The 23,959-nt window shown below is 40.7% G+C and overlaps 1 protein-coding gene across 4 annotated transcripts in view; it reads right to left on the bottom strand.

Annotated features, from left to right (window-relative positions):
- The window catches only part of dlgap4b (discs, large (Drosophila) homolog-associated protein 4b), a 53,567-nt gene that overhangs the window by 25,735 nt on the left and 3,873 nt on the right, over positions 1 to 23,959 (bottom strand). For all 4 annotated transcript variants that reach the window (XR_015067523.1, XM_085923165.1, XM_085923166.1 and 1 more), the window contains exon 2: positions 10,915 to 10,968. The gene's annotated coding sequence lies outside the window, so the exon portion shown is untranslated. The remainder of the gene's footprint in view (positions 1 to 10,914; positions 10,969 to 23,959) is intronic.

Here is a 23,959-nt window from a genome sequence, read left to right as displayed (position 1 = left end):
CCATTTTACTCTTGGTTTATGATGTCAAAAGTGGTTGTTTTATGCTCTTTCTATACAGCTTTCTGTTTCTATGCAAAGTAGAGTTAATGGTTGGCTGCCCACATGTCGGCGTGGATGCTTTGTGGCTTTGGGCCAGCGTTGTCTTGTTATGTAACGCTGTCAGCGATGAGCTAAGCAACAACAGGTTACAGCTGCCAGCCGAGCCCAACAAGATGCGTTTGTGTCGGAATGATTTGCTCACTGGGCTCTTTCGCAAGATTGCGGACTGGCAATGCGCTCAATTGAGCACAAAGTGTCATCCATCCGTCTGCCCGTCCGTCCATCCATCCAAGGTGTCAATAGTGAACCTAGTCGATGTTTTCTAAATCATAATGCGATATCAAAGGAAGTAATATATGCAACATTTCTACTCATGCAAAGTGATAACAGCCAATGCGCTAGCACGATGACTCTCTCTGGAGACGTTTTTGGAGGCTTCCAGTGGGAGAAGTAGTTATTTGCACACATCTAAGCAAGTCACATTCAATAATGGCCCACCGAGAGTCACGGCATTAACAATGATGCAATTACTGCCGTCTGGAATATGGCCGACGGTACTGTCAACAACCTGCCTATGGCAGTAATTCTAGATTTAACATTGTGTTGATTAAGTTTGATCAGTCGCTGGCGGCAAAAAGTCGAAGTTCATTCGTTGCCCTGCCACTGTGATTTCGTTAGCCTTGAACACAATACCGGCTTGCGCTTGCGCACCAAGGAAAGCCGGCTGAGGAGATCAAACTAAATGGAACAAATGGTGTGCTGGCAGCGCCTGGCCAGATGGCTCCAACGCACGGGTGGCAAAAGATGGATGGATGTTAGCGGAGAAGCTCGCATGAGATGAGGGAATTGGATTTTTATTAAAGTAAAGAAGACGGATGGTCGAGTCCCCAAAGTGGTGGTTCTGTCAGAGAGCGACTCGGAAAGAAGGCCAGCTTGTCACATTTAACAGACAAGAAAGAAAGACACATTGAAAATTGGAACAAGAACATGGCGGCCTACTGTAAAAGCTCATGGGATGTTCTCGGATGAGACAGCTGCTGCATTTAGTCGGAACTGTATCTGGCTAGCTTCACGTTATGCTAAGATTGGATTGTTTTGTTCATCTTAACCTTGAACTTGCTAGGAAGTAGCTTGGAGAATCTTCGGTCTTCACCATCAGTTTCTTTGTACCAACAAACACAATTTTTCATGTCGTTAAAGAAGTTCATCTTCTTTTTTTTTTTTTTTTTACCCAGAAATGGGAGCACGGTGTTAGTCTTCTACAGTAATTCGATAAACACAGCAATCCAATTATATTGAACCTCCCATTTTTTTAAAGATAATGTCTACATGATACACAGCGTGAGGTAAACACTAAAGAGTAAATTGGGATTGAGGGGCAAGGATAGCATTCTAGGCTAAGCACAGACTATGCTTTTTCCCCTCAGAGTGAGTCTATAAATTCTGCACGCCTGCCCTGCGGTTAGCTGGCAGTGTTAGCACAGCCTTTAAAAGACTGCATGAAACAGACATCTGGAGGGTCTTCAACCACGGGCACAAACATCTGCTGCAGCACAGTGGCAACAACATTGTGCCGGTCCAACTGTGCAAAGTGCTTCTCCAAGAATACACAAACACATTTCAGTTCTGGCTGGAGAAATAACATAATCATCATTTGTTTTTAATTTGTTAAAAGTGACACACATAAATGGTGGAGATCTAAATCATCATCAACATGTGTCACCAAAATGTAAGACGCTATGCAAGTGGCCATGATGTTTCTGCTGGTCGGAGAATCCGAGTTTCTAAAATATCGTTAAAGCGAATACGTTTTAGGAGGACTAAATTGAATTAATGTGAGCAAAACCGCAGGATTAAAATAATGAATTAATATTTTCAAACTTGAGACAACTTAAGCCATTTTTCTTATTCATATATTTTCCTCTCTGGGGGGAAAAGAAGTGGATTCCGGTTCCTGTGATTTAAATAAATAGGACTGTTGTTGCCCTGGGCTCTCCTTTAATTTTCCACTTCACATCCTGAGTCAGCCTGAGCAAATGGGACGAAAAAAAAGAAAAAGACATGGCGGCCTGTCGCAGTAAAACCCAGCATGACCTGCAGAGTGGAAAGCTATAGGTGAATGTGCGACATTATGGATGAATTCCCTGATTGGAAATAAAAAAAATAAAAATCTTTAACCTCATCGACTGATTAATGAGCAACAATAAGCACTTTTAGTGACCAGATGATGGTGATTCACATGCAGTTGAGAAACACGCTAATACTATCCGCCTCATCACCAAGTCTATTTGTAAAGGCACCTAAGCCCAAGTGAGCTCAGTTGCAACTCACGATTGTCTCATCGTGTTGCAGACTTTGTGCGGGCATGATGCATACTTCTCCGCCAAACAGGCATCACGTCAGCCTCGAGCTTGACGGGATTGTGTTCTTTGACCGCCCACCAAGACTTAACACATCACATTGAAATTGCTAAGCACAACCCGTAACTACTATTAGCCCTCTTTAAAGCAAATGACAGAGGCGGTTCTTTTGGAGACTGGCTCCGTAGAAGAAAAGCCTCATCATCTGTCAACGACCCACTCGTGTTTTCTCTCGTCGGTTTCGTGAGCGTAATGAGACGTCTCCTCTGCTGTTTGCATTGCTGACCCATAAAAGTCGGTGGTGGAAGGGAGGAACAGTTTCTCCGCTCTCTGCCTTGTTATTTCGACCCCCGCCTCCTCTCCATCCCCTTGCTTTCACCCTGTGCGACTGCAGAAAGCTCTTTAAAGATGCCCAAGGGCTTAACCACTTTAACATTATTACACGAGCATGTCTCACTCAAAGCAATCCCAAGCCAATTGAGAGGCTTACATCTTGACCATGCTAGCTCAGAGGAGAGAAGTTCCCGCCTGGCTTAGTGACATGATCAAACATCACTTGGTTGAGTCATGCAATCTTATGTCGTAATTGTGTGATTTAAAATGCAGTTTGTTTCACATCATCGATGTTTTCATGAGTCAATGCAGTGTGCGATTGACATTTCTTTAGGATTTCATTTGCAGAAGACTTGTGAATTGTGTCATAGCAGCTGCATATAAATTGCTGACTATGCATGCACTGTTTTGACTCGTGAATAAAGACCAGATGATTATTCGCTTTTGATTTTCTAAAGTACTGTGGCAGACCTTTATGAATAATTTTCACGAGCTTTACATTATTTGTGCTAATTAATGCAGCAGGAGATATACCAAGTCATTTTGAAACTCTGTGTCATTGTGCATTTTCCAACTTCAATCGTGCATGCAACCGGGGCTGTGAACAATTATTGCTTGAAATAATTGGCAACACTAACGGGTTGATTAAAATGCAATTTGCATGAATGTGTGCAAGGACAGATTTAAATGTGCACTTCCTTTGATGATGATGACACACATGTTTCAAAAAGGAGGAAACAACAATTGAGGCGCATAGTTGGAGGTTTAAAATTATGGATTTAATCCCTTCCGAAAGAAAACCCAAAAATGAGGCTCAAGAGGGATCTGAAATAATCGGATCATTTTGGGTTATTTCTGCTCCGGGTTATTCATCGGATGTGTTCACAAAATGACAAAAAGAAACAGAAAAGTTTTACTTGAGCTTTGTGGGTATCAATCATTGTCTACATCGGAGGCGTCAAACAAATTTTTGTCGCGGGCCGCATCGTAGTCATAGTTTCCTTCGGTGGGCCATTATAAATGTATGAATGTCTAATATTAGTCCACACAACAAACTAATGAATAAGTAATTTTGAAATCAGAGACTCGTAAAAACTGTTTTTAGAAAGATGAATGGTAATAAAACTTGCAAACAACATTATTAGTGAAGACAATGTGTAATTTTAGCATTGATGCAGAATTTGTCTTAGTGGGCCACACATAATTACACTGCGAGCCAGATTTGGCCCTCAGGCCAGAATTTGACACCCCTGTTATACACAATGACTCCTTTTGGAAGTTTGATTCAGATGTATACTTACAAAGGATGAAAGTGTTTTAAAAGTTTTTCCAAGATGCTTTAACTCCAAAATGGTCAATATGCTGACGAATCAATTGAATAATTGTGAATGTTTTGAATTACTTGTAATCTTTGGGCTGTGTTCCATGGCAGCCGTTAACAATGTGCCTGAACCTTGTGAGCGTGGGTGCCAGGATGAGACAGTTTCTTGCATCCTTCTGTTTTTTTTCATCTCTCCACCTCCACCCCCACAAGTACAAACAAACTACCTGCGAAGCACAGAAAGTAACATGAACACTACCGTGCTTGTATTATTGCGAGTGGAGCTCCAAATGGCTTTAGAAAACATGAGGGAATCTGTTTTTTTTTTTAAATGCTGCCAAAAATACTACCTTGAGGTTCTTTAGCTAGAAGTTCATGTAGAGTTTTGCTTTTCTGATTATTATTATTTTCTTTTGTGAGGCAAGGGTTGTTGTTGTTTTTTTGGGGGGGGCAGTTAACAAGCCAGTTTACATTCTTTGTTTTGCTTATAACTGGCTCACAAAAAATTATGTCGGTTCGAAGAAATTTCTCAGAAGTCTCCTTTTCATTTAATAAAATGTTTTCTGTTTATGTTTTCATACTTTCTCGTATATACGTAGACGAGAAACAGATCCAAGTTTCCGAAATGTGCCCGCAGCTCTGGCTAATTGCATTTTTTATTTATTACTCGCAAGACCAGATGGAATAGTAAACTGACACACAATCACGGCAGGCAGACACACAAGCAGATGTGCAACCCCGTTCCCTCGCTACAGGCCACTGGAATACACGTCTGCACTTACAAAATGGCACAATCACGGGCAAACGCCACAAAACGCTGCCGCCCCATCATCTTGGCTCACGACGTCATCATTATTTCTATCCACTAAACTCACAGATATGGAGCAGACGTCAGGTGGTTTAAAATCCTGAGCCAGACATGGTCACCCATTACATTTCCGGAAAGTGCACCAGAAGTTATTGCGCTTTACGGCAGCGATGAAACATGCGGCGAAAAAAAAAAAAAAGAGAATCACAGATGGATGAGACGAGAGGCTGGGGCAACATGAGGAGACTGAGGGGAAGTGGAACAAGGTCAGCTTGATGAGATGGCAACAGCAGGAAGGATAGAGGAGCATCGAGATGAAAGTGGGATGTGACCCAATGACCTTAGGTGGGCTAGTGTGGATGCTTTGCCAGCACACGGATGAGTAATTTTGTGACATAAAAGCAAGGATAGCCAAAATTAGAGCGCTTTGATACAGCTTTGCACATGGCTCCACACACGCCGCGCTGACGTGTTCATGATGCCAAAGCTCCACTTGTGGCCAGATGACGTGGCCTTAATCTGCCCCGCCGGGTTTATTTACCATTTTAAACACGTTAGCCCCTTTTGCAAATCGCAGCCACCATGGCTATGGTGCACAGAGGCTTGAAAAGGTATCTTGGCATAGATAGTCTTAATCTCAGAGGAACAACTTCTTTCTCATCCCGAAAGGAATAATGGAAAAATAATACAGTCCATGGGATTTGTTGTCTATGCAGGTATGATAACAAAAGATATGGAAATTTAATTAAAACGGTCCCACAGTAGCTCTGAATTACGTGCAAAAGTTGCGAAAATGAGCAAATGAGAATTCAGTAATAAAAACCGCGATGAATGCACTATTGCGTGTTAGCGCCGCATAATAGAACATTAAGTAGAGGCTGACAAGTAAAAAATTTTTTAAAGGCCAACTGTTGAATAGAAAGTGATACCAGCTCACTTCTTGCACTTTGAATGAAATTCTAGAAATGTCACAAGCAGGCTGAGATTCCAGCAAAGTGAGAGAAGATATTCACATTTGTCATTCATGCCTTTGTCACTCGTTGTTAGAAGAATATTTCAAATTTAGTAAAGCATATGTAGGCCATGCAACAGCAGCACGTGGAAATTAGCAATCAGCTTCTATTTATTTTTGTTATTATCATTTAAGTTTCATGTTGCAATCATCAGACCGCCCACAAATTCTGACATGTAAATACAGAATTCGGCAATAAACACCATTTTACTTCTAATGACTGAAGAATATAAATTCACGTTTGTTAAATTTCACATCAAATTTTCTCTGATTTTTTTCAACTCCGTATTTGATTTCCAAACAAAACGTTAGACGGTAGCGGCAAGTCCGGAGGCTGTTCATCACAGCCCGACTTATTTTAGTAATAAGTCCTCATCTGAGGATGACAAAGTGGCTGTGATTTGTCTCATTTTGGGTGTTCCACACGGTCCAATTACTGCTATAATTGAGGCCGACCTTGTTAATTAGCACATACGATAAATTGCTTTTCTGGAAGAGCAGAATGCAAGATGGAGGTGAGAAGGTGAACGTGTGAGATTGGAAAACCTACTTTACCTGGATGTCAGGCTGAGCTAAACATGTGTTACGTTAACAATTTCAAACGCTTTCACCCATTTCATGACCAACAGTCCGATTAGGTCAAAGGTGTCAAACTCGTTTTTGTCGTGGTCCACATTGTTGCTATGGCTTCCTGAGCGAGGCTGTTATGACTGTGAAGTTGGAACCCATATAAATGTACAGTGGAACCTCTGCTTATGAAGTTAATTGGTTCCGTGGTCGGGGTTTGTAAGTAGAAACGTTTGTAAGTAGAAGCAACAATTCCCATAGGAATCAATGTAAAAACAAATAATGCGTGCTGGACTATGAAATATTTAATTATGTAACTAAAAAATAAAAATAATTTTCAGGTCACATGAATTAATGGCACGTTCCAGAGAATAGGATGGAATTTTTCCACAACATGCACATGATGAAATCCTAACGTCTTTTGGATTTGGTGAAGCAAGACGGGGCTCATTAGCCGATGTTATTTCTGTACTTCCTGTTCTAAGTAACTGTTGTATGTTTTGAAGTTTTGTTAAAGTCACAAGGCAGCTCAAGTGTGACAGCAGCTGTCGTGTTAGTCAGTTAAGACCTTGTGCACACCTACTGCATTCCACGGGTGTCTGATTGAAGCAAACGTTCCTCTTCTTACAATATTAAAATGGAAATGACGACTCTCAGTATTTATCAAGGTCATACAGAAAAAAGGAATCAAGGGTTACTTCACTGGGAAAATAACGACTTAATTATCAGTGGTGCATGAATAAAATGTGGTAAATTGAATATCATTTTGACCTAAATTTGAATAATTTATGTTAACACATTTTAATCGGAAGATTGTTTCTTTGAGTTCTCTTATGGTGTTGTTTTACATTGTTACAAAACCGAGTTAGGGTTCCTAATTACAATTGATCCTTGTTGGCCAAATCATTGAGACCAGCCCGAGAGCTGGTGAAAGAATAAAAGAAAATCAAGATCGCAGCGCCAATTATTTGTTAACAACCTTTGTGCCCACTCTTGTTAATTTGCAAAGGGCAGTGTGGTTCTCACACGCTGCGATCAAATACGGTAAAGTCCAATGTTATCATTATTGTGTCCACCCTACCGGCTTTACATGCCTGTATGTACGTTTCTATCTTAATTTGTGACCATTTGTATGCAGAGGTGTCAAATCGGGACTCCGTATCCTTAGTCAAGTTTATTTATTGAATTTATTTATTATAAATTTAAGAGTCAAACTCGGTTGGCAAAACAACGTCAAGACTTTCCTACTTTATAGGTTGTGCAACAAAAGCGCAGACCTGATATGCATCGGAAAATCGATACGACCTGTAAGATGCAGTTGCATCGTATCATATCGTATCGCACTGGATCCCATTGTTTAAAAATTAAATTGGGCTGTATCGCACCGTATCGCAGGAGATGGGAGAATCGTATCGCATCTTATTATTGGCATTTCCATGAATAGTGAATGCATCGAATCGTTGGCAGTTTATCGAGATGTGTATCGTATCGCTTTGATGGTGAAGATTCCCATCCCTACTGTCTACGAAAGAAAAGAGCGGAGAGCCAATTCAACGATTGAAAAGTAAAGAGAAGGTAAGTGTGCAGAATTCGGAGGGAGAAGCATTTGCAAGAATGAGATGTCATACCGAGACGTGATGAAAGCCTACGGCTCTTAGATGCGTATACGACTCTTAGATGCGACGTCTTAGGACTTCCTTCCGCAACCCACTGTCATTACATACTGCACCAGGATGAATTATGTATTAGGCTTATCAAAGTGATGGCAACAACAAATGGAGACCTAAATGAAAAAAACAACACACCATCAACAGGAAGCAACAGAGTGATACGGTGGACCAAATGTTGTTGTCAGCTGGGTGTCGAGCCCACGTCGTTGCTAAATCTCACTGTGAAATTTAAATTGTCTTCCATGACTGGAAGCTTGAAGGAGCTAAAAATAACAAGAAAAAGTAGTCACATCGTGGGAATATCCATAAATGTCTTGGACGGTAGAAAATGGGAGGGAGCTCATAAATGAATAATTTGAAGTATAAAAATTGGCTTCACACAAGCCGTTCATCTTTGTAATGATTCGCACAGAAAATCAGGTAGGAACATTTCTGGCTCTGGTCGTTTGGATTTAATTACAGCCCAACGTGGACGGCTGCTCTAAAAGGTGAAGGCAGTAGTGTGCAACATAAATCCAAACAATCTACATGTAAACAATTAGTGCTCGATTGTGATCACGTTGGGAATTTCACTTTTGTTTCCACCACATAAATGAGACTCAATTATATGCTCGCAAAAAGCTGCAGTAACAATGGCATACTCATTAAAATTGAAGCCACATTCACCATCATTTTACCCGGGAAATATATTTAACGTAATCAGACGTTCCTAATAATGACAACAACCGAGTAGGGGAGAACATAATTAGATTTGCTCATATTGTCAAAGAGAAGCGACACAATTACTTGCTCTGTTCAAAGAATTACATTGTGCATTGTAGATCGCTTTCAGCCGTGGGCGAAGAGGTTCGTGTGAAGAGGGTCTTGGTGAAAAACAGTTACAAAGAGACAAAACATCTCAAATGGATTTGCCTCTGAGGTTCTCCAGAATTTCTTTGCTTCAGGCAACTGGAATGATGACAATGATATACCCCTACTAGTTTTTTCTTTTTTTTAAAATTTGTATTCTGATTTAATATTGATTTAATTAATTGATTTAATTAATTTAATTTATTAATATTTGATTTAATATTCCCTTTGCTAAAAATAGAACCTCAAGTGTTGAGCCAAATACCAAAACACAATAGCTGATTGGTAACTACAGCAAAGTTGACAAAACGTTTGGGTTTACATTTGATGAAGATTTGTTTTAATAATAATAATAATAATAAATTATATTTATAACGCACTTTATATTCGGAGGAATCTCAAAGTGCTACATGGCAAGTAAAAACAAGAATAAAAAGCAAGGACAAGTATAAAACAACTGGACGACAACCAGGATATAAAAACAGGAATCACAGAAATGCCAAATTAAAGAAGTGAGTTTTAAGTCCGGTTTTGAAAGAGTCAGTGGATTGGGGTGCTCTAAGGTGGTCGGGGAGGGAGTTCCACAGTGTGGGGGCTGCATGGCAGAAGGCCCGGTCGCCCATGGTACGCAGCTTGGTGTTGGGGATATGGAGAAGGTGAGAATTGGATGAGCGGAGGTTTCGGGTGGCAGATTTGGGGGCAAGGAGTTCTTTGAGGTATGGGGGAGCATGTCCGAGGATGCACTGGTGAGTGAGGAGGGCGATCTTATAATTTATTCGGAATTTGATGGGGAGCCAGTGCAGAGAACGGAGGATGGGTGTGATGTGGTCGCTTTTCCGCACCCTCATCAGGATCCTAGCAGCGCAGTTTTGAATGTACTGGAGCCTCTGGAGGCTCTTGCTAGGGATCCCGATGAGGAGTGCGTTACAGTAGTCTAGCCTGGAGGAGACAAAGGCGTGGCGTTTTAAGTTGGAACGCAAAGGTAGCGACACAAACCAAACAGCAGGCGCTTTAAAAGCTTTTGGCTTGGGGTTGGATTTGTGTCCAATAAGCCATGCAGAGGATTAAAGTATGTTAATGCAATGCCAACACAGAGTGGACACCACACACAGACAAGCACACAAACTAACAAAAGTCTTTGCACACAAACAAAACTGAGGAAAATAAAATGAACCATTATTGGTTCTCAAAGATTTCCGATCATTAATCATATTGAATGACATTGGAAATTATTAGTTGCACTCATGTGAGATCAGGCTGCATTTACAGTGAAATTAATCTGGTGTGAAATGATGACCACTGATGTTCCTCAGGACAGAATACAGAGGACTCCGGAGACGCCGAGCACTGTGGCCATGTTCCATGTCCTCTGCAGGCGACATTGCTGCACAACCAAAAGTGTCCTTTCCCCCCAAGTGCTCCTCATCTTGCATTCATAATATTTACCATCAGATAGATTTTTTTTGTTTTGCCTTTGCAAACAAAAGTCCCGAGAGATTTATTAGGACACGCCATAGCTTTGTATGCATATTCTGTCTGGTGAAGTGTCTCAAAGCCTTCAGGATCCATGCTAGTTCAATCCACACAAGACAAGGTCAAGATGCACCATGTCCCCATGGCCAATGAGCTAATCCCCCTCGGCAATTCTCATATCCTATTCTCCAACACTGAGCTGCCCACTCTCTCATTTGCATGGTCCCGTTCACAGTAGCGACACAGAGAGAGAGAGAGAGAGAGAGAGAGAGAGAGAGAGAGAGAGATAGAGAGAGAGAGAGAGAGATAGAGAGATAGAGAGAGATAGAGAGATAGAGAGAGAGAGAGAGATAGAGAGAGAGAGAGAGAGAGAGATAGAGAGAGAGAGAGAGATAGAGAGAGAGAGAGAGAGAGAGAGAGAGAGAGAGAGAGAGAGAGAGAAAAAACAATAACAACGTAGATAGAACATCAACACACTCTACCTTATTACTTTGCCGCCCAGGTCAGAGAAGAGCCAATTCAGAGAGGAATAAATCCTGCAACACAAAAGAATCAGCTTTAATCGGCAACACAAACACAATGAGAGAAAATGACATTTTTGGACTTTTTTTTCCATCTGGACAAGAAATATCCAAACATAATCACACTGTTTATTTTAATGAGGATTTTTATTGCTGGAATGACAGAAAACGTCTGACGATGTGATCTTAATCAGGATCTGAAATGAAATGTATTAAAATCAATTACCGGCTCGAGATAGGCCAGTTGTACTAACGCGCCGATAACACGTTTTAATTACACACTGATTAGATTTGAGGCTTTTTCCTGAAGCAGGAAAAAAATCAGGAAGGTAAGTGGCATAATTTTCCCCACACATATACTATGACCTCATATTATATGGAGTAGAACATAACATGAAGGCAGTTTGTTTCTTCTTAGCGAGGAAGTTGACATTATATTAACCAACAATACTTGTGTAGAAAGATGCCAACTTGACACATCTCAGATCACGATAAGAACTCAAGAGGCATTAATTTACGACAGCAAGCTCTTTGCCAGGAAACTGCGTTCCTCGAGACGATCAATAAAATAGCTTGGGGCAACCGACCTGAGTAATGCTGATTAAATTGTTTGGTTTATTGAGGCAGCAATCAAACACAAGAGTGGACTTTTGTTCTCGCCTGATGATACCAGATTGGGTGCCACTGAGCTGAGCTGATCAACGAGTCGAACCGACCGTTACCTGACCTCCGCTTAATGAGAGGAACCCGACCTCACTGGAGGTTTGCCGGCTCTCGTCGTCCCGGCTACATTTTGGATTTTGCCGCTGAGGTTCATCTTTCATGAGGTCAAGTTGGCCAGAGAATTTTGTCTCTCGTAGTCTGACGTGTGTGCCTTTATAAATCACGTCTAATAAACTGAATTTATCACAAGCGGACTCCAATTAAGATGGAGAAAGAGCCAAAGGATGAGTAGTAAAAACTGATACATGACAAAAGTTATATCATATAAATTTTATGATAATAATAATAAATTGGTTGGTGTGCTCTATGACTTCCTTGGATAGTTTAAGGAACAATTTTTGGCACGGGAAATTTGAGTCGGTTGCTTGACCTGTGGAGTCATGTATAATCTCAACATTATCATTGGAGGCCTTTTTGCGATCTCTGTCGATCTGTCCTCCTTGTCAGGCTGACAACCCTTAATAATCCCTAATTGTGTCAACGGCTGTCGTCGTAGCAACAGCCTGTGAGCGTAACATAGTGACAACAAGGGATAAGAGAGGACCAAAAAGGACAAAATGTCTCTGTCACAAATGCAAAGCTAACATGGTGACATGTATTCTCTAAATAGAAAAACAGCAAAATGTCTCCTGCTATCAACTCATTTTCCACTTAGCCATTCTGATGCTGTTTCCCATTTTATGTTGGATTATTTCTCCCGTTCCACGTCCCCATAAGTATCCTTTGCTCCTTTCGTGAGTGTTGGGACATGGCTCTCATTTCTCCGCCTACCAGGCTTCTCCGTCAACACCTCCCCTGGGCTCTGAGCAGACCCCACAGGAGCAAGAGCACTAAAATATTGATTGAAGCCCGATGAAGGCGACCGCCAGCACACTCCGAGGGGGGTAAAGGGGTGGTGGTGGCCATGCAGGACCGCTGCCAGGAGGAGTTTGCGCTAAGTGAGAAGGATGGATGTCATTTGCTTGGCAGACGGAAGTGAAATGATGCAGTGCGTACGCTTCCCATGTACTGCGCCATGAGTTTGTCTTCATCCCAACGGCAGCCAACGCTGTTTATTATCCAGCCCTCTCCCCTGTGCCTCGGTGCCCTTCTTCTGCTTTCGATGCTCCTCTTTCATCTCTTTTTTTCCCTCACATCTAAACATTTCCCCCAACCGCCAGAACCTCCACTCTCTCTCTTGGAATGTAACAGTTTCACCAAAGTGTGCAGCTAACTTGTGATTTTCCTGATTGGATTTCTTTTGTATTGGCTGACTTTTTGCTCTCTTTTGAAGGTGAATTTGCAGAGTATAACAATTGCCATGGAGACCACAATCTTGTTTTGTGATGTTCATGAAAAGATCGTATATGGGGAGGTCCCACACCCACAAAATATAATGTCCGTCTTCCTGATTCCTGAGCACTCTGGTTGAGATTATTATAATACTGCCTCATTTTGATCTATTTTCTTCATGAACCACTTCTCATATGCCTATTTAGTGCCATTTCGCACTTGAAAATAATGATTAAGTAGAAATGAATTCCCAGAATTCCCAGATTTGAGTCTTCAGTTGAAAGTGCTGTCCTCAAATCAATAACTAAAGTAAGAGCTTGCGCTAACAACCCGTGTTGGCAAATAATCCACAGTTGGAATTATAAATGAACAAAATGCTTTTTAAAAGCATCTTCAAGTAATAGTAATTGCTACTCTTGCAGCAAACTGCTTCATTAAAACTAACCTTAATCATAATAATTGCATGTGAAAGTTTTAATTTCACTTTAATTTCAATCGCAGAGAAAAATTTGCATTTGTTTCTTCTGTCTTAACATTGACTTGCATTAAATGGGTGTGCAGTATGATAAAAATGCCATCCCATTGAAAACACAACCTAACCCATCTCACCATTTTCTATCCAGCTTATCCCCATTCAAGGTCAGAAGGAGCTCAAGAATATCCCAGCTGACTTTTGCTGATAAGAATACTACAACTTGGATCAGTTGTCATTTAATTAATGGCTACATATGGAGGCAGACAAGCTTTCTTTCGTGCTCATGCGGTGAGCTGGAATTGAACTCGCAATGGAAGTCGTTTGAGTGAACCACAGCACTCACGGTGGCCTCTAATAAACAGTATTTTATATTTACAAAAAACAACTATTAAAGTGCCTCGGGTAACAAATGTCAGAATTGTGTTTGATTACACCTGAGATATAAAAACAATACATTTTTTGTCAACAAGTCATTCAACCGTCAACCGAACATTATTATCAAATGTTTCCTTTTATAAAGTAGAATAGACGCATTCATAAAGAAAATGGCCATTTTTAACACAAATGATTGAGTGACAGGTCCCCCATGGCTCTGCTATTTCCTTTGTTTTTATTTTCCACTCGTGGTACACATAAATAACGACACCAGTTATTTTTAGACTTCCAAAACCCTGAGGGCAGAAACTTCAAAAAAGGCCATCGCTAATGCAAATTTCTTGGCATTTTACATGATGCATACACACCCCAGGCATAGCCTAGCTTGTGATTTATTTTTTGATTCTGTTTTATCTGTGTATGTGATCTGAATAAACTTGATTCAAAACCATTTAGTTTTACCGCGTGTAATATTTGTTATGCAGACAAATCAAAAGAGCAAGAAACGATCGTTAGTGACATGCATGCACAATGAAACAATAGAATATTGTGCTATGGAGATAACTTTTCAGAGCCACAAACAAAGAAATGTTTCTTCCTAAGCAAATGCTTGTGGCTTTGAGCCGTTGAGGAGGGAAGATGCAATCAGGCCTGCAATGCGTCACTCACATAGCCGTAGGCGGAGATAATCACAGCTGCCTGTCAAAATTAGGGCCATGCAACTTTCTCCAGGCGTTGATCCAAAATGTATGTAGATGTGTAACATTTCGGCTTAAATGAGAATCTTTGTTAGTGAGCCTCTCGGTTCGTGTCCTGTAAATGCCACCATGGAGGGAGAAAGTGCATCAGGCTGTCAACTGCTGCAGTACGCTATATCACTTACACTCAATTAGCCTGCACTTCTTCTTTGGAACCAGACAAGAAACCCAAAGAGCGAGTATCATTTTTGTGTTTACATGAAAAAAATCTGACATTAATAAATCAAAGGGCAAAGTACGGAACTTTTCCATCTGTTCCAAAACCAGGCTGCACTCATTAAATACGAGCAAACAAGTTATGCCAGTAAACAAATATTTTATTTCAAAAAATACAAAAATAAATAATAGGTTGACTATGCAACAGTAATTTCTGGTCATCTTAACACTGCCATGTTTTTTTTTTGCCAACTCAATCCTGTAGATACACTGATAGCTATGCTGACATAGTTAAGCTCTCAAGAGGGTAAAAGGCAGGAAAATGCTAAGTAGCTCTGTCTCTGCAGGAAGCTCCTCAGATGTCACGGCTGGCACACAGCTGCATGCGACAAATAGACAAAGCTGGCCTTGCGCAGCAAATTCTGCTACGTCTTGACGATTTTTTCTCTTCCTGCTGTATATGCGCTTCAGAAAAGAATCATTTCTTGCTTTACATAAATTAGCAACTAGTTTCATGAGCACTGTTCAGGTTTAGTGTAAATTAAGGGTAGTTTTGAGCAAACCATTCACTGTCAGTCCAGTTAAAGCGGAATTTAGACGTCTTTAGGTGCAATGGCGGTGAAGGAGTTCCTAAAAATGAAGCAGAAATGACATACTCCCATACGACCTTCGCTTATCCCGCCTGAGTGTCTCGCCTTCGTTATATCACTCAGTTGCAAGCATTGACTAATTAATACGAGCAATCATCTCGTTCCGTACACTCACATGCGACAATATGATGCTAACATGATATGTTGCTACCGCGTGACTGTACCTGATGAGCTGAATCACGTTGACTCATAGGATTACAACACAAGTTTGGTAATGAAGACTTGGCATGACCTCCCCGTGATCTCTCTGTTGTGGCTACAAGGCTCCAGCTGGTATGCAACAAGAATGTTGTAGATCGGGGAAAAACGTTTGAAAATAATTCTTTACTACCGCAAAGTATTTCATTGTAGTGGAAACAAAACCCAAACTCCATTGTAAACCCAAGACCGACCACACATGCTTCTCCTCACTTTGCTGCAGCACACTATTTTCTTGCTGCCCACAGTCTCTGTCGAAATAAAATTGATCTTCCTACCAGGTTGAGACATAATTACGGGAGACCGTTATTCTTCCCCATTGTTGTTTTCCGACTGCCTCGAACGGAAGCGAGTAAAACTCAGCTGGTATTGTGCCGTGCAAATGCCGTTTGGTTTAAAAAGACCTAAGTGTATGTGACTGCTGCATTTAGAATCGAATGCCCCCCGTCACAGTTTGCATTATCGGTTCGCCACGGCTTCGCTACAAGGTCAAGGTCAGACATGCAACTTGATTTAAATGAAGTCTTGGCTGGCAGCGGACCACTTAACATCTTTTATGTGCTTATGTGATTTTTGAAAAAAAATAAAACAAACTTGCACCAAGTTCTTAATTAGAACTAATTGAATTTAAAAACACAAAACTAAACTCAATCTTTTTTAAGCCTATCACTCAGAAATGTTATCATTGACTCCGTTTTGACTGTTGCCTTTTTCAGCATTCAGAGACTTCCCCAACAAGTGTAGTCCATCGGTGCTTTAACTGAAGTCAGCTGTTATCGCACAGCATGGGCAACCCCAGAAGGATTAAGCGCCAATCCCTCTTAAATCTGCCCTCCTCATAAAAACCGTGACACAAGCTCTTGCAGGGATACTGTCGCTGCAGCACAAACATTCATAATAATACCAACAGGCACTGTCAGGGCCTCATCATCATCTACTATCAGCGGCCTAACTCCGCTAGCTAGCTCTAGCCTAGGGTTCAAATGTCACAGCAATTTGCTAATCCTGTTGCTGACATCCCGCTGGGAAGTTAAGAACATTTTCTCTTGTTATGGATTCTGCTTCCCTCAATTCTGTTCGTCTTTAATTGCCGTCATATGCTTCTCAATTAATCAATGTGATGCAGATTTAATAAAGAAGCGTCTGATTGGCATGCATGAACTCATTAAATGTCTTTCTTTACGTACCCATTGTCAAGTCAAATTGTCAAAATATGCATACCTCAGCCTATACACAAGACTAAAAAAGTTGGATGGACGCTAAACCAGTTAAGATGCGGGAGGGGGAAAAAGGAATGAATAGTGTCAAGATAAAAATAGAAGCTGACCTCAAAACACCTTGACAATAGCTTACTTAGAACAGAGCATGGATTTTCGTGAGTGAAAACATTCAGCTAAAAGTAATCCACGTTAAAAGGCGCCCTATCAGTCAAAGTGGGGCAAAACGATTCAAGAGCACAGCTCTCATTAGCTTGTGAGTCACTGCGACTCTCCGAGTTAGATTCTTGTTATACCTACTTCTCTTTCAATCTTAAAACTACAGATGAACAACATTGTTCTCTGTCTTTAAAAAAAGGAAACATTGCTTTTATCATTCATCCTTCAACACTCCCATTTGCTCTGACAGCCGCGCAGGCAACGAGGTCAGCATTTGGCCTATTTATTAAAGCATGAGGAACTCTGGACCTAGATTTGCTCTGTCATTTTAGAACATCAAAGACTGGCCTAAATCACATATAGGTGACTTTCCAAAAGCATCAAGCAGGAAAGCACATCAAGTACTTGGCTGAAAGGGGCAGAGTTACATAGAGCATGCGCTGTGTTGTACCTTTTCTAAGGTCAAGTGAGCTTTTCTATTAAATATGCATGATCGTGTGTGGCCAATGAAGGAACCGGAATAAGTGCTAACAAGGTCAAACATTTTTCGCAGCATTTTTTTGGTGTGCACTTTGGCTGTGCAGATGGCTCTAATCTACAGATGAAGTGTGTTTACAATACACGTGCACATTGTGTACTGATTATGACCTTGTTCCCCAAAAACAACCTGTCAACAAATGTCAACATAAAGTGAGGTACATAAATCCATTTGTAAATGTGAGACCCCACACGACGCAAAAAAAAAAATCACAATATATTTTCTTGCTAGTCTTATAGTGTCGTGTTATTGAACCGAGGATGAAATTTACTCAATTTTTTAGGCTTGTCTTGGTAGACGGGTTGCTGTGTTTTTTGTTGTATTGCTGCTGTGATTTCATCCTAATACTTTCATCTGATGCGGGCACATTCTTCTACAGCTACAGCCGGAATTACTTTTTCCAACGGTGCCATGGCAAACCGAAATAAATCATTCAGTGGAAATGTGGCTTTTGGAAATGCAGCATTCCAGCAGGGGATTTTAAATGGTAATCTTGTTAAGTGTAAATACGCAAACAGTGAATTAGGATTGTTGTACATAGAAATTTGGGCAATCTTCTGAAACCTTCTGTCCTTGACGGTAAAAATATGCTCACAATATGAACACAGGCAACAAAGGGCTCAAGCAATTTAGTAGTTGAGTCCATTTTATCCCCTTGACAAAGTGACACTCGGGAGGTGCTTGACATAAAGAGACCTCTAGTATTCACAAGGACAAGAGGACACACAGTTACTTTGTACTACTTTGAGATTTTACATTACTATTGTGGAATGGTGAGTAGAGCACAGTCATTCATTGAAATGGCAACTTTGCCTCAAAACCATTTTTCTTATGCATAAACAAGTATTAACTTTCATGAATTCATTTTGATCCTCCTGATATTGGCATTAACTTATGTGGGCCACACACAAGCCGCCAATATGCCTATAAGCCAACATATACACTCGACTATGAGCAGAAGAAAATCAGGTCAATGGCATTAAATATGAACGTTACACAGCATAATGCAGCAACAAAGAATATGGACACGACGGACACGAGATTAGTAGTAATGGATATTGTCGATATAAAGATGTTATTTTCATCATCCCATTCAAATGGGTCTCTGCATCTAAATGATCAATAAAGGGGATTTATGTGTAAGCTACTGGGGTGGAATATTAGCCTACTGTCCCCACAAGATATATATATACACTTAAAAGGTTAAGTTTCCGCTCTGTAGTAATATTCCTCTCTGCAGTATGAATAATGTGTCATTTCATAAACAGGGGAACGTATGAAAGCTCAGATAATCCCATGTGTTTAAAAAAAAAAAACTGTATGGAGAAGAGTTGAAATTGACAATTTTCATAAGAATTGAAATGTATAATTTTCACTAGAAATAAAATACAATCAGTTTAACGGGCCATTTAGCATTTTGAGCACGCTCACTGTAAAATCCCACACAGAGTAATTAACTCACCGATGTTTCACTCGACCACAAACGAGCAACATACACTTGTCACAGAAGGAAACATTCATTCAGAGGAAATGCTAATTTAGACTATATTAGGTGTTCATGCTGTACACACTGTGCTATTTATGCAACAGAACAATCATGTGCAATCTAAAAACTCTTTGTTTTTTTTTCACTCAGGCGAGCAAGCCAGTCTTCAAAGCGCAATCAAGTTAGTCATGACTCCCAGTGAGAATGAGCAAGAAAGGTTAGAGGGAATTAGCGCTGAAGCTGTCATACAGCTGCAAAGCCAGGTTACAGTGTGTGTCTGTGTTCATGTGTTGTACCATCAGTTGAAATAGTTACTTTGAAATCAAGAGCGTTTCAATCGTTCCATTTCAACGGTCCCATTTTGTAGGTGTAATGAAAATGACCCCGAAGCAAAAAGACCAGGACATCAAGTCAGGTTCCTCTGAAGGTACAGTCACAGTAGCAATCCTTCTTTGTGGTAACTCATCATGCAGAGAAGCAAAATAACTAGCCATTAGGAGGCTTACTTTTCTGTTTTTGATTGATTATGAATGATAATCCTCTGATGATGCACTACAGGATATTAGATTAGAACATTGTCAAATTCTACGTCATTGGCAATATCATCCAAATGAGATATTCTAGGGTGAACTTTGAGAGTGGCCTGCAACTGTCTAAAAACAAACTATAAAAGCAGACTGACATTTCGTAGTCGATTATATAGTCGATTGATGTTGATTCATAATAAATGCCATACCTACCTCATCATTATTCTTATGAATCACCCCACATTTCATCAATGTTAATTTGATCTTCCAGCTTTGCAGAATTCTTAACACCTTCCTAACATTCGCCTCTTTCTCTCCACGGGCCTGTGCCTGGAACATGCTGATTGAGTGAATTGACAGCTTGATCTCTCCTCATTGAGAGACATCTTCTCATTCCAGCCGCGCTCTCATCATTACGTTAAGCAAAGGTGCTCTGCGCCAGGGACAAGAGGTTTGCTCACTCTTCTGGCTATCAGTCATTGTGGAGAGGCGAAGGATTAGGATCAATGAGGAAAACATCGGCGAGAGTGTTCTGCATCTTAATGCGAGGCACCGTGTGGAACAGCCTTGTTGTGAGGGTGCGCTGGCTAAGCCAGCTGAAGTGATGTGCGCCTCCACGGATAGAGAGGGCAAAGCTCGACGAGACAAGAAAAACATCCCGGGTGCACAGAAATAGAGACAGGACAGATTTTCTTCATTCCGAACGACACATTTATAACAAGTCCCTTGATGGGTGCAATGAAATTTTACAAGCAAAAGAGTTTGCTAGTTTGTTATCAGATAGACTAACAGTTAGCTTAATGTCTTCTTATCCCTCTATTACTCTTGCTTCTTGTTATTCTTAACTACAGTTTTTGCTCCGATGTATCCTCCGAGCTTGAATAAAGAATAACGGGCGAGGATAAAAAGTAATACAAAGAGCGAATGAGAAAGCAAGGCAGCAGCGACCACGACGAGATCATTTTCAAGAATTACAAAATGAATTGTGACATCTCATTTAAAAGTCATTGTTTTCAGTCAGTCCAATTGTTATAATGGCAATCACGGCCGTGTTACTCAAAATGGACCATTTTCTTCTTCACTGAGCATAATCTCGTCGACTATTTGTGATCCCTACATGCTTATTTATGATCGCAAATTGGTAAACAAAATATTTTCTCCATATTTTTCCCAATTTCAGTGTTGCTGATTAAACACGAGTGTGTAAGAAGAGTGTGATCAAACTGCAAACGATCTTGCGAGCAAATACAAAGATGCTGAGGTCTGGTTCTATAAAAAGTTCTTCCAAAAAAAAAAAAAAAAAAAAGGAGCAGATTTTGTCTCTCCAAAAAACACAGTGCTCCAACCCAAGGGAGGGCAACATCTGTAACTCTCCAGGAAGGAGCTTTAAATATAGACATCTGCTACCTTTTTTTGTCACTTTTTTTTGTGGCTAGAGTGCATTTCTTATTACGTTAGTATAAAACTTACTATATTAAAAAAAAATATTTTAGAAAACCACAGAAAGACAGTGTGTGATTGACCGGCTTTTGTTCAGTGAGAATTCCACACAATGCTGTCACCAGAGGCACTCTGATGGAATCTCGTCCCAGAGTGACCGAGCATTACTATGCCACCACTTCAGATATGTAATATAAGGGGGCCCTATACATTATTAAATGACCCTGTGGGATATATATGTCGCTTCCATCTTAACTTTGTCAGGTCACAAATAAAAAAAGAAAATGGAATGCGCCGCCCTTGAATCCCCACTTACACGCCCGCGGTTTTAATATGGAGCCATTTGTCTTACTGTCTACATAATACGTGATATGAAAGAGGTAAAATGCAAATCTCCATAACCGACCATTGGAAATACATATACAGATGCAGCGCTTCCCTCTCTCTTTGCCTTAAGATGCCACAAAAGTCAAAATCATCACAAAGTGGAGATTTCATGCAGTGATATTCACACGTGATCCAATGTTGAGGCCCAAAAGGTTATCGCGGACCACGGAATGCTCCGACAGTCGCGCACACCAAGAAATCGGACACAAGCAAATATTACATGACCAAAGCTATACATGCATACAGTGTGGAGGGGCCAGGCTAGACATGGCTGCAGGCCTTTGTACGTCTTTGTGTGCGTGCGACGGAGACGAGCGGTGGAGGGCAGAGTGCTGGTTGGAGTGACGAGATGTGATGAGACACAGTGTGTGAGTGCAGAGAGAGAGACAAAGAGAAAAAATGGATGAGTGAGTGAGAACAAGAGAGGCAAGATAGACCTAAATATCTCTGAGTAAGCATAACCTCAAATTTTGTTGTCTTCCTGTTTTGGGAAGGAGGCCGGGTGGGAGGGAGGGTGGGGGGGTTGCTTTTCAGGTCACTCCAAAAACTGCTAATATGCAAGCTAGTCCTGAATCCATTGTTAATTTGATGGCCTTGAAGTTGGTGCTGAATTTGAAAGGATCCAGCTTTTTGTTTAAGTCTTTTGTGTTATCTATTTAGACATGCCACAGTAATTGGACTAACTCTAAAGAGCAGATTTAGTTCATAACAAGGGCCTAAAGGTCAGACAGTTTGTGAAATGAAAATATTCTCCTTGGATGCTCCAGTTGCCATGTGGCAGTCATTTTTCATTTAAAATATAGAATGTTTATTGTAGCTACACTACAGTGGCTGTAATGTTGTCTTGAGCTAGATACCGTAATTCTTCAAATAGTGGCTGCCTCTATTATTGGTTAAAGTGCCTCGATTAGCATCTTGGGTACATCATCAACCCCATCAAGAAAAGAAGTAACTAATTTGTTCACTTAACTGCTGAGCCCATTTGCTTTGTGTTGCAAACCAAAACAGCAGGACCAAAGTACAGTGTAATGACAATTGGCCTTCTAGTAAACTGTGACCTTATTTCCATCCTTCAATTCACCATCATTTTTGTTTACTTTTAGAGTTACAATCTCTCACTCATCTACAGTTCAATTTAAACATGCCCACCCAGCCACCATTTGAGGAAGTATGGCAATTGATGCGAGTTGTTTTTGTCATTATTATTGTGCCCATCTGGTTGAAGAGAGTCCAGCTGGTCCCATGCTTATTTCGAGATATGTCAATCAATACAGCAATTCTTTTTCTTGGTGGCCAAGAACCAGACAGCCAATAATCTTTTACATTTTGGTTTCACTTGAGCAGCTTCATAGCAGTATATTTATTTCAAGTACATGAAAATACCCTTTATGACATGGATGTGGTTTGTGTTGCATATAAACATGCATGCTCTCAAGAAGTTATGACCTTCTGCCAACATGTTTACATATGCGTACAAGCCTTTACATAAAAAAATGTCAAAATCATAAAGATCTTGACGAATGAAGTACCATGAGGTTTCAGAAGTTGCAAAAACTAGGATAGTTGAGGGAGTATATTAATTATTATAATTAGATTAAGTCTGTTTCATTGCTGCTAAATATACAGCAGCCATAATATTAGGCACACTTGTACAATCTAATATAATGAAACACAAGAGCTGTACTAAAAAATGTTGGTCAAAATAATGCTTACTTTTGGATCGCGCACTCTCTCACTCAAGTCGATGTTTAATTATGAAGTGGTTGTCGTTCCGTGTGGCGCACAACAGCACTGCATCATAATGGGAGCTGTTTCTAATGCGTACTTTGGTTAAATCATCAATTTGAGCAAATCCATCATTTTTGACACGTCAGCATTTCTTGTATGTGCGAATAGTATTTTTTTTTTTTTAACAAACCGTTGTATATCATTTGGCACTCATAGAACTGTCCTTAAACCACTCGTCTTTTGGAAATTAGGTCTGTTAGCATTGAGTCCAGATTTTACTTCGTTGATGAGTCACATTTGTAAGAATCTCAACACAACATTTCCTTCAGTATTTATTTCTATGTTGGAGTTGACGGCAACAACAGTTTTTTTTTGTTTTGTTTTTTTTTACCTTGCGTTGAAGCCGATCTCCTCTGCTGCGCTTGAGCGACGGCGAGCACTTCAGCAGCTTCTTTCTATCCATGCACCGCAAATAACTTCCCAAGACACGAAGATGAACGGCGGCCGCTTTAGGGCGAAAATCAGCATTTGTCCTTTTTCTACTCGCCCGCTGAGTTTTGGGGGGAGAAAAGAAGACAGAGCCGCTCCACAGCCGAACGACTCCTCCACTGGCGACCGCGCAGTGAGGCGGAGAGAATGAGTGATAAATGCGTGCTTGGATGAAGAAGAGAGTGAGATGATGGAGAGAAGAGAAGGAGAGGAGAGGAGGACTGCTTGCCTCTGTGTGTCACGCAGGATGCTGCTGCAGACTAATAACCGAGGGGAGACAGAGAGAAAGAGAGGAAGAGACCTTTAACAAACGCGGATTGCTACTATTTCCGAGGCTTGGGACACCCTTATTCATGCTGATTCAAAAAGAAACAAATTAAAAAACAAACAAAAAAATATAGGCAGCATGGTCGACTTTAATTTGTATT

Source organism: Syngnathus leptorhynchus, chromosome 11 (assembly GCF_054491065.1).
Source record: "Syngnathus leptorhynchus isolate UIUO chromosome 11, UIUO_Slep, whole genome shotgun sequence".
NCBI classification, from domain to species: Eukaryota; Metazoa; Chordata; class Actinopteri; order Syngnathiformes; family Syngnathidae; genus Syngnathus; species Syngnathus leptorhynchus.
Note: the sequence above shows the minus strand (reverse complement) of the source record. Positions and strands in the feature narration are given on the sequence as shown.